An 11759-nucleotide genomic window follows, 5' to 3' on the forward strand; every position below is an offset into this window, starting at 1 on the left:
ACACCAAGGCTGGCGGGTTCAAGCCCAGCCTGTACCTGCTAAACAACAATGACAACTGCAACCAAAAATAATAGGCATTGTGGTGGGCGCCTGTATTCCCAGCTACTTGGGAGGCTGATGCAAGAGAATTGCTTCGGCCCAAAAGTTGGAGGTTGCTGTGAGCTGTGATACTACGGCACTCTACCCAGGGCAACATAGTGAGACTCTGTCTCAAAAAAAAAGAAAGAAACTTGAAAGTCAATCAGAACATGAGACAAAGTAGCCTTGCAGAGTGAGAAGCAAAAACTAGGACTGGAAAAAAAGCTATTAGATTAAGTTCCATCATCCATTATCCAGTTTTTTCTGACCTGGCAATACCATCATCCTCTTGTGGCAATAAACCATCGTAAGAAAATCTGTATGCAAATGAAATAAACAATAATTAGGGATCCTGGATAACTCAGACCTCCGTAGAACAAAGTCAGTGGATGACACTGGGAGGGGTCTGTGCTACAAACAGAAGGCAAAGTTATGGAGGGGAAGAAAATGGTTTACGTACATACATACAGGATTACCTCAGCCCTGTGCTTAGTAGAGCTTTCTCTTACTACACACCTGGATTTTCCCTGCTGTTTTTGGTTAGAGTCGGTGTAAACTAATATAGCATGTGGTGGGAAGTGTCTCTTTAGTCAGTTTGCATATTGCTGTTTGGGAGGAAACCCCATAAATCAAGGACCTGGACTTGAGAAAGACCCTCATCATCTAACACAGGTTGGGTACAATCCAGGCTGTTTGCTTTTGTCTTGCTCTTCCTGTCCTTGCCATTTCGAGGTGAGGGGGTGGCAGGGTGGCAGTGTGCCCTCAGTTCTTGATGTGCTCTTGGCTGAAGAATGACCTGACACGGCAAAGTGCCAAGTCCAGCCTCCTGGTTCTATTATCCCAGGTCCCTCGCTCCATAGGAGGGGAAAATCACCAGCAAGCCCATTACACCAGAGTGACAACAGGCAGGAAACACTCTCACATAAGCAACTCTTTATTATAAAATGGAACGAGTCTGTCTCCAGGAGCAGGGAGAGAGAAACTCACTTCCCTTCCTCCCTGACTCTCTCAGGTTGTTTCCTTTCATTGGCCCAGTCTGGGGAATGGCTCTTGGGAGATAAAGGATGCTGCACAAGAGGTGTCTTCACTTCCATCTGCGTCTGCTGCTCCCTCTGGGAAAGCCCACCTGAGGGGTCCCGGAAGTCCCGGACTGACATAGCAGTCCCTCCTTTCTCGGGCGGGCCCAACAGTTGCATGGGATAGGATTACGAGTGGGGCAACACTGAAGCAGAATGTCCACCCTTATCCTTCGTCTCAGGTGGAGCAATTATTCAAGGCAGCACCAAACCTTTGTTCCTGGAAGAGCAAGAGATCCTATCTACTTAACTGGGGGAATAACAAGGTAAAATGAGCAGGGTCAAATCCATCTAAACCTATTCAGTGGGTTAGAGGAGGGAGCTGACACCTGTAAGGAACTAGTTAAATAAACTGTATCTCCTCAAAATGTAATCCTATACTACTACTATATTTTAAAAAGTAATGTTTAAGGGAGGTAGGAAGAGAGAATTTTTTATGTACAAAAATGATATCATCGTCAATAAATCGTTACATGGAAATAAATTGAGGTGCAGAACAGTGAGTATTCTATGCTTGCTTTTGTGTAAGAAATGGGAGTATTTGAGTATTTGCTCAAATATAGAGTATTTGCTAGTATTTTCATAGTAACACTAAAAAGTGTCATAAGAACCTAACTAAAATGGTTTCCCGGGCTAACGAGAAGAAGAACACAGGGTGAATGGAGATGGGGTGTTAGTAAGATATCTTAATTATGATTTTGGATACTGTTTTGCTATTAGAAATGTACAAATCTTTTGTCTATTGAAATAAAACTTGTTAACCGTTGCTGAGTATTTGTTACCTCTGGAAACAGTTCAGAAAGAAATGATCATATAATCGATAATCAGACAATGGACAGAGAAAGAGAGACAAAAGGTCATTACAGTGTAGTTTCTAGTCGAATAAAGGAAAATAACCCTGACAGGCAACTGAGTAAGCACAGTGATGTGGACTTGTTTAGTGGGTACCTGGAGTTGTTAAGGGTCATGATGTCAATGCACATTTATTAACAGGAATAATGGGGAAATGTGATACCAAATAGTATGATCTCTATATATGCAAATAAAAAATTATTGAATAGTACATCAAAATGTTAATTGGAGAATACAAGTGATTTTTATTTAACTTTTGTTTTCTAATGCAGCTCAGCTATTTTTTTTTTATGTATTAATACAATTTTAAGAACACTCTCCTTTTCCTCACTGTCTGCTCATGCCTTAGGACGCCTTTCCACATGTGCTTCTGTTGGCTGGTGTTTAATGTCTATCACGTCCCCAGCATCATTGTAAGTAATTCACAAGCATCATATAATTTAATCATCAGAACAACATCATGAGATAGGAGTTACTCTATTTCCATTCTACAGGTGAGGTTTAGGGAGATCATATCACCAAGCCCAGGTCGTGTGGGTATGATCAGTGCTATGGGTCATGAACCTAGATAGCCCGGCCCTGGAGTTTATGACTGACATCACTATAGGGTAAAGTTCCATGGGAGCCTTTATCTCACTTTGTTATAACTATATGCACCCCTGGTGCTCTCTTTAATCTTTGTGCTCAGAGCCTGACTTGAGCACACAACCTACTGTCCGTTGGATGAATGAATGAATGAATTTGTTTAAGCCGGTAAAGTTATTCAGCTTTAGCAGCTCTCTGGATGTTCTCTAGGGTGGCATGACCATTCCTAACCATACCTGCTGATTCCCTTCTATGTTGTCTATCAGGAGTAACAGTCTAGACGTGCTACTCTGAATCCCATGCTTTTGGTCATCATGCATTCCTATACTTTGTAATTGAGGGTTAATTTTTTATTCTATCACCAAGCCTGCCAAGGAAAAGTGATAGCACTCATATTAAGTGCCTAGCATACAGCACGGTGTGTCCTAGGCACTGGCTATACAAAGACGAAAACTCAGTTCATGATTGTAAGAAATTCATAGGCTGGAGCAAGAGGCTGGAGAGTGGGTATACCTCACCAACACCTTTCCAAAATAGAAGGCCAGAGAGCCCAGAGGAAAAAACAGCTCTCCCCAGCAGGGATGGAATATCCTGGAAGTCTTCCCACAGGAGGTGGTGGTGACCATGCTGTGTTTTAAAGAATGGGTAAAAATGAGGCTCACAGTACAGAGTGGGCTGGAGGAGAATAAACCAGGTAAGACTTTTAACAGGAGCCTGAAGTCAAGCAAGGTCTATTTTGTCAATTAAAAATTTGAGAAAAGAATGTTCTGCTAAGATTCCTAATCATTTCTATGTGGATGGGTCAATTAAAGTAGCCAGAAGGAGGATTTAGGAACTGTGCACAAAGAAAAGGGCACGCCTGTGTGAGTGTGCAAGATGAAAGTAAAAAGGAGCAGTTCTGTTTAGGGGAACACTAAATCTTGTTCCAGATCACATCTTTGTTTTCTGACCTTCTTAACAGTAATTGCAGTAATTGTGACTAGGTCAGTCCCCTCTGGGTTGGCTTAGGTACATAACTTCCTTTCACTGACTCCAGTAGCCTTGTGCAGAGTCAGAGTAATTTCCTTATTATGACTCATTACCCAGTGACTGGGAAAAAATTAACAAGCTTTAAAATATGTCTTTTTGAAAAATATTCCAGATAGAATTTTAGCTCTTGTCATAAACATATGACATCTTCTTTCTAATTCTAAAAATATCTTAAAAACAAGAGAAGCGACTGGGCTCACCTTTCATGGTGCCCAGAGGCCAAAGCAGAATTATCACAAGTTCTCTAGGAGATGACCAGGTGAAGACCCAGGGAAAATGCCCTAAAAGAGAGACAGGTTTATTTGGCCAAATCATCCAATTTTTTAATTTTTTTTTTTTTTTTGACAGAGTCTCACTTTGTCACCCTGGGTAGAGTGCTATGGCATCACAGCTCACAGCAACCTCAAACTCGTGGGCTCAAGCGATTCTCTTGCCTGAGCCTCCCAAGTAGCTGAGACCACAGGCGCTTGCCACAATGTCCAGCTTTTTTTCTAGAGACGAGGTTTGGCTCTGGCTCAGGCTGGTCTTGAAGTCCACAGCTCAGGCAATCCACCTGCTTTGGCCTCCCAGAGTGCTAGGATTACAGGCCTGGGCCACTGTGCCTGGCCTTTCTTTTGTTTTTGGAGACAGTGTTTCACTATATGCATCATTGCTCACAGCAACCTCTAACTCTTGGGCTAAAGAGATCATTTTGCCTCAACCTCCTGAGTAGCTAGGACTACAGGCGCCCACCACTATGCCTGGGTAGTTTTTCTACTGGGGTCTTACTCCTTCTTGCTCAGGATGGTCTCAAACTACTGACCTCAAGCAATCCACCCACCTCCGCCAGTCTTTGGCCTCCTAGAGTTCTAGGATTACAGGCATGAACTCCCACTCCTGCCCAAGAATCCTTTAAAAAAAAAAAAGCTGCCTTAATTTCAGCTTTCATATTGATTTCTTCTTTTTTAATTTAATAAAGCCCTTTTTAAAACCTGATCAGCTTACATATTGAAAACCAAACCCCCCAAATTTCTTTATGTCAACCACTTTGCTTGAAAGAGTAGAGTAATTAATTAGAAGCTAATTAAATCAAAGGCAATTATTAATTCAGGTTAAAAAACAAGAAAAACTTAGAATTGTTACCAACTCTAATCAGAAGAGCAGTCAAAATTAACAGAGCACTCCAATAAACTCATATTTGACCTGCAAAGGAAGCTTGACATTCTCACTATCTAATTAAATGGACAAGAAAAGAAAAAGGTATGTATGGGAGAATTATGTTTAAATATGAACAATTTGGGGAAAAGGTGCCAATGAAATGGGTAAAATCAGATATTTATTTCTTCTATGCCTTTAGTGAATTGTTTTGAAATCTCTCTTGATTGAACAGCTGATACCCTTGGGCAATCTGGGACAGGAAGTGGATAGATCCTTGTTTAATAAACAGTGCATGTATTGTTGGCACACGTTAAATGCAAAATACTAGCCTCTTGGATCTCTCATCATACAAGGTCATAGAGAAGTTCATTACAGGGCTTCTTTTATAATGAATAGGTATTCCTTCTGCAAGTTCAATGACAAAGCAGTACTGGTGATTCAGGATGGGTGTAATTTGTGTTTGATGTTCAGAGTGGTTGGTTAAATAGTACATTTCCCATCCCAAAGCTATATGTATCCTCTGGTACCACCCCTTGCAAGGCTGGAATTGGTGATGTGAAGACAATCCTTGCCCACACATGGGGAAAGAGCTGGGATAAGGTGACTGGATGTTCTTTAGATGAAGAATCTTGGGGATCGTTGGCACATCTGACCTATTGAATTGATTTTCTCTTCTTTTGAATTCAGCCATGAGTTTTCATTTTGTCTCTGTCACCATCCCCAGATCTCCCAACCTCTAAAATTATGCTCCTCAGTCACCTGGACTCAGTCTGAACACTCAAAGGTACAACTTCTGCTGACATGAGGTTTTTGCTAAGAAGAATGATCTCTCTGTGATGGAGATGGGACTGGCAGACTTCACATAGACCAAGGTTTCCTGACCTCAGTACTGTGGACATTTGGAGTTGCATAACTCTTTTCTTTTTTTTTTTTTTAAGTTTTCCATTATTTTTAATGGATACAAAATAATTGTATGCATTTATACTGTGATGTTTCCATATGTATATACTCTGTGTAATGATCAAATCAGGGTATTTAGTACTTATGTATATCCATTGCCTTAAACATGTGTTAGTTGTTTCTTTGTGGTGAAAACACTCAAAAATTCTCTCTTCTAATTATTTTGAATACACAATACAACACTGTTAGCTCTAGTTACCCTCCTGTGCAACAGAACACCAGAATGTGTTCCTCCTATCTAACTATAATTTTCTGTCTGTTGAACAATCTGTTCCTCTCTGTCCCTGCCCCCTACTCTCCTTGGCTACTGCTAATGACTGTTCTGCTCTATCCGTCCATGAGATCAGCTTTTTTCAGTTTCCATAAACGAGTGAGATCACCAGGCACCTCCTTTCTGTGCCTGGCTTTCACCTAACATGATGTTTTCCAAGCTCATCCATGCTGCCTCAAATGACATGATAGCATTCTTTTTTGTGGCTGAATAGTATTCCATTGTGTATTTATACTACATTTTATTTATCTATTCATCCACTGATGGCCATTTAGATGTGGTTGATTCCACATCTTGGCTATTGTGAATAGTATTACAATAAACACAGGAGGGCAGTGACATACTGGTTTTCTTTTGATAAATGCCCAGTCATGGGATTGCTGTATCATATGGTAACCCTATTTTTAGTTTTTCGAGGAATCCACTTACTGTTTTCCATATGGCTATACTATAATACTTTATGTTCCCACCAATAGTGTATGAATGTTCTCCTTTTTCCCTCACAAGCATTTGTTGTTTCTTACCATTTTTACAACAGCTATTCTAACAGGAGTGACATGATATCTTAATGTGATTTTGACTTGCATTTCCCTGTTGATGAGTAATGTTGAGCATTTTTCTGTATGCCTGTTGGCCATTTGTGTATCATTTTTGGAGAAAAGTCTATTCAGGTCATTTGTCCATTTTTAATTGGATTATTTGTTTTTTTTGTTTTTTTTTTTGCTATTGAGTAGTTTTTCGTATGTATTCTTAATATTAACCTTTTGTCAGATGCATAGTTTGCAAATACTTTCCCCCATCTTGTAGGTTGTCTCTTCACTCTGTTGATTGTTTCCTTTGTTGTGAAGGAGTTTTATTTTATTTTATTTTATTTTTTGAGACAGAGTCTCACTTTGTTGCCCCTAGTAGAGTGCTGTGGCATCATAGCTCACAGCAACCTCAAACTTTTGGGCTTAAGCAATTCTCTTGCCTCACCCTCCCAAGTAGCTGGGACTACAGGCATCCGCCACATCTCCTGGCTATTTTTAGAGAGAGGGTCTCATTCTGTCTCAGGCTGATCTTAAATCCATGAGCTCAGGCAATCCACCCACCTCGGCCTCCCAGAGTTGCTAGGATTACAGGCCTGAGCCACCGTACCCAGCCTGTTGTGCAGGAGCTTTATAGTTTGGCGGTGGAGCTAGATAATTCTTGTGGAGGGAGAGCTGTCCCTGTGTACTGCAGGATGTTTAGCAGTGTCTGTGGCCTCTACTCACTAGACACCAGTGGCACCCCTGCAGGATGTGACAATCAAAAATGTCTCTAGGCTTGACAAACATGCCGTGGGGATCAAGTAGCCCCCAGTCAAGAACTGCTTCTCTAGATCCATGTTCCATCAGGAGTAAGGAGGAATCTCTGCTTTCTGATAAGTTTGAAGCCTACTGTATCTCATCTGCACATTTCACACCTTGACCTAGAGGAAAAAGAACTTCTCCCACTGCACGTCACACCCCACCATAACTAAACTGAACTCAAGGCGGGTTCCAACAGAAGGCTCCTGAATGTTTTTTTCACCAGTTTGACAAATTTCTGCTGCTGTCACCCAAAAAGTTGCCAAGTTCTTTTTTAATAATTTTGCTGGTAGGCCAGGCGCAGTTTCTCATACCTGTAATCTGAGCACTTTGGGAGGCTGATGTGGTTGGATCACCTGAACTCAGGATTTCAAGACCAGCCTGAGCAAGAATGAGACCCAGCCTATACTAAAGATAGAAAAAAACTATCCCAACATTGTGGCAGATGCCTGTAGTCCCACTTACTTGGGAGGCTGAGAATCACTTGAGCCCAAGAGTTTGAGGTTGCTGTGAGCTATAATGTCACGGTCTTCTACCCAGAGTGACAGAGTGAGACTCTGTCTCAAAAAAAAAATAGTAATTTTACTGCTAGGAATCTGTCTTCCTTTCCGTACTCTTTTGTTCCAAGATACTTTTTTTCTTACAAAACTAATATTTTTACACTAACTTTTTTGAAAAGCACATAAAAAATTTACATTTGTACATATATACATTACACTTTTACAGTTCCAAAGTTTGAAGTCATAGTTCATTTAGGGCTTTTTGGGTTGTTTTCTCTTCCATGTTCTCTGTCATCCCTTTGGCTCTGCCCTGACATTGTTCTGTCACATTATCTACTACATCAATTGAATGTTCATCTATCCCAGTAAGCACAATCTATCTGGGTAACTCTGGAGAGAGGTTTCTGAAAGGTCCAGTCTGGCCACAAAGATGAGAGAAAAGTAGCATGAAAAATAGTACAACACCAGGGAGCAGCCTCCATCCTCACACCAAGATGGTTCACTGCCCACCCAGAAAAACAGTCAAAACCCACTTGGCACCCAGCAAACATTACTAAGAGTCCCATAAAGCAAATGACACTGGTTCTCAAAGGAAGTGAGCTGTAGAGAGTCGAGATTCTGCTTCACCTGTCCTCCGGGGGGAAGTAGACGCCTCTCTCGCTTCATGCGGTGGGTAAATTCTCCTCCCGGAGTCCAGCTTCTCCAGCCACTGCTCGCGCTCCTCATCCTCAGCACCCTCTGCAGGTTGTTCAGTCTCTCTTCCTCCCGCTCCTCATCCCCAGCGCCCCCTGCAGGGTGTTCGGTCTCTCTTCCTCCCGCTCCTCATCCCCAGCGCCCCCTGCAGGGTGTTCCGTCTCTCTTCCTCCCGCTCCTCATCCCCAGCGCCCCTGCAGGGTATTCGGTCTCTCTTCCTCCCGCTCCTCATCCCCAGGGCCCCCTGCAGGGTGTTCGGTCTCTCTTCCTCCCGCTCCTCATCCCCAGGGCCCCCTGCAGGGTGTTCGGTCTCTCTTCCTCCCGCTCCTCATCCCCAGGGCCCCCTGCAGGGTGTTCGGTCTCTCTTCCTCCCGCTCCTCATCCCCAGCGCCCCCTGCAGGGTGTTCCGTCTCTCTTCCTCCCGCTCCTCATCCCCAGCCCCCCTGCAGGGTATTCGGTCTCTCTTCCTCCCGCTCCTCATCCCCAGGGCCCCCTGCAGGGTGTTCGGTCTCTCTTCCTCCCGCTCCTCATCCCCAGGGCCCCCTGCAGGGTGTTCGGTCTCTCTTCCTCCCGCTCCTCATCCCCAGCGCCCCCTGCAGGGTGTTCGGTCTCTCTTCCTCCCGCTCCTCATCCCCAGCGCCCCCTGCAGGGTGTTCGGTCTCTCTTCCTCCCACTCCTCATCCCCAGGGACCCCTGCAGGGTGTTCCGTCTCTCTTCCTCCCGCTCCTCATCCCCAGCGCCCCCTGCAGGGTGTTCGGTCTCTCTTCCTCCCGCTCCTCATCCCCAGGGCCCCCTGCAGGGTGTTCCGTCTCTCTTCCTCCCGCCACTTGGCATTCATTGCCCATCATTTCTTGCCATTTTTGCTCTAGTTCCTCTGCAGAGAGTTTTCTGGTGTATCCTGAAGTGTGCCGCCTTTGGCAGACCTCAGTTTTGGGTGATGGGCTTTCATCATGGCCTCTCTCCTGTTCACCTTAGAATTATGTTGTTTGCTAGGTCTGGGGGACCGTCACCTTCTCCCTGGGGGTGGAGACCTCCTGTCCCGGACTGCTTCCTGGTGCTCTTCTTGCTGGTCTGTCTGGTGGGTGAGAGGGAGGAGCTTCTGGACCTGCACTGGTTCTTTATCCCATGCACTCGCTTTTGCTCAGACTTTGGAGGATCCTGTAGTCCCTGGTAATGGTCAGAGTTCCTAACCTGTAAGTCATATCCAGGGACTTTAGACACAATGGAAGAGGAATTTGCTGTCTTCTTCTGAGATCTCCCCTGGCCATGCACATCCTCACGGTTGGAACGGTCGCTGCTCGAGCTTCTGGGCTTGTGTTTGTTGAGCTTCTTTTTCTTATCTTTCTTTTTCTTCTTCTCTTTTTTTTTTCAGACTCATTTGCAACAATTCTTTGATTTTCTTCATTTTCACAGGATTATTTAATACCTCCCTTTTTTCCGCCTCCTCCTCCTTCTTGATGATAAAGAGTGGGTCCTCTCGGACTTTGCTGGCCAAGTCTAGCAGAGAATTGGCACCTGCTGGGGCGAAGGTAGATTCTGGGAGGACGCCTGTCTCAGAAGAACAGCCTGCCTCCTCTTCCATCTTCTCAAAAACGTATTTGTCAGTGGGCCGCCCCAGCAGGTACCCATCACGATTCACCACCCCACCGGGACCCTGGTACATCCAGTCCGATTTTTCTTCTTTTTTCTTGACAGCTCCGACGTCCTCCGCGGAGCGCTGTGTCTCTTCCCCGCCCTGCCCTCCCACAGCTCCCGCGGAAGCTCCTCCATCTTCCTCCGCTCAGCCTCAGGCCTCAACCTTCCACACTTTCTCAGCATTGCGGAGGGTCTGTGGGTGCCAGCTCATCTTCACATTCAGGTCTCCGCCCCCCATGATGGCGGGAACGTTTCCTCACTACGTGGATTTAGAAGACTCAGGGAGGATGGAAAGGAAACGGGAGAAAAGGTTCAGGGGTGAACTTGCAGGATCCACTCCCCGGAGCCACCGGCTGCCACTTTCACCACCCGATCTGGCCCAAGATATTTATTATTATTTTTTAATTTTAATTTTAATTTATTTTATTTTTATTTTTTGGGTCTCTGGGTTATTGAGAAGCGAGATATATTTTTTCTCTAAGCCTCTCTGGCATGTTGATTGAAATCATTCTCCTTGTAGTCACCCCAAACCACACTCCTGAATCTTCCTGAATATATTACACAGTATTATGCAGTTCTCCCAGCCTTTTATTAGTGAGCTTCTGGTCAATTCTTTTTGTCCCTATCAGTCATTGTCAGGGTTCTCCACCCAAACACACATGAGAAGAAAACACATCCTTAACCACAACCATTTCCACAACCTTCTCCACTTGGGAAGCCTGCCCTGGTCATACTTTTTCCTTTTTCATGCTGACTCCCTACATCCAGAGAAGCCTGGCCCTACCTTAAGAAAGTGGTTCTCACACTTTAGCTTACATCAAATCACCTGGAGGGCCTACTGAAACAGATTGCTGGGCCCTGACCCAAAACTTCTAATCTGGTCTCCAGTGAGGCCCAATAAATTGCACTTTTAACAAGTTTCAGGCGACTTTTCTATTCTAGACACCACTCCATAGGGAGTAATGTCAGAGGAAAAAGACCTCCAGGTGAATCTGATTGAGGTAGGGTGCCTCTCTAGTGCAGAATTACTGGCTTATTTCCCCCCTTTTCCAAAAAAGATCTATGTTTCTTGACTAGTTCCATTTTTTTTTCTTTTTTCAAACAGTCTCACTATGTCATCCTTGGTTGAGTGCTGTGACGGGTCATAGCTCGCAGCAACCTCAAACTCAAAGTCTTGGGCTTAAGCAATTCTCTCGCCTCAGCCTCCCAAGTAGCTGGGAGTACAGGTGCTAGCTACAATGTCCAGATTTATTTATTTATTTAATTTATTTATTTATGACAGAGTCTCACTATGTCACCCTCGGTAGAGTGCCATGGCATCACAGCTCACAGCAACCTCAAACTCTTGAGTTTAAGGATTCTCTTGCCTCACCCTCCCAAGTAGCTGGGACCACAGGTGCCCGCCACAACACTTGGCTATTTTTTTTGTTGTAGCCATAATTGTTGTTTAGCTGACCCCTGCTGGGTTCAAACCTCCCAGCCCTGGCATATGTGACCAGCACCCTAACCACAGAGCTATGGCTGCTGAGCCACCACCCAGCTATTTTTAGAGACATGGGCTGGCTCTTGCTCAGGCTGGTCTCAAACACCTGAGCTCAATCAATTCTCCTTTCTT

General features: G+C 44.3%; 1 pseudogene; it reads right to left on the reverse strand.

Annotated features, from left to right (window-relative positions):
* LOC128581082 (pre-mRNA-splicing factor CWC25 homolog) overlaps window positions 1-10382 on the reverse strand; it is a 32950-nt pseudogene extending 22568 nt beyond the window's left edge.
* Window positions 10383-11759: the final 1377 nt, after the last annotated feature.

This window comes from Nycticebus coucang, chromosome 3, assembly GCF_027406575.1.
Source record: "Nycticebus coucang isolate mNycCou1 chromosome 3, mNycCou1.pri, whole genome shotgun sequence".
In the NCBI taxonomy this organism is placed as follows: Eukaryota; Metazoa; Chordata; class Mammalia; order Primates; family Lorisidae; genus Nycticebus; species Nycticebus coucang.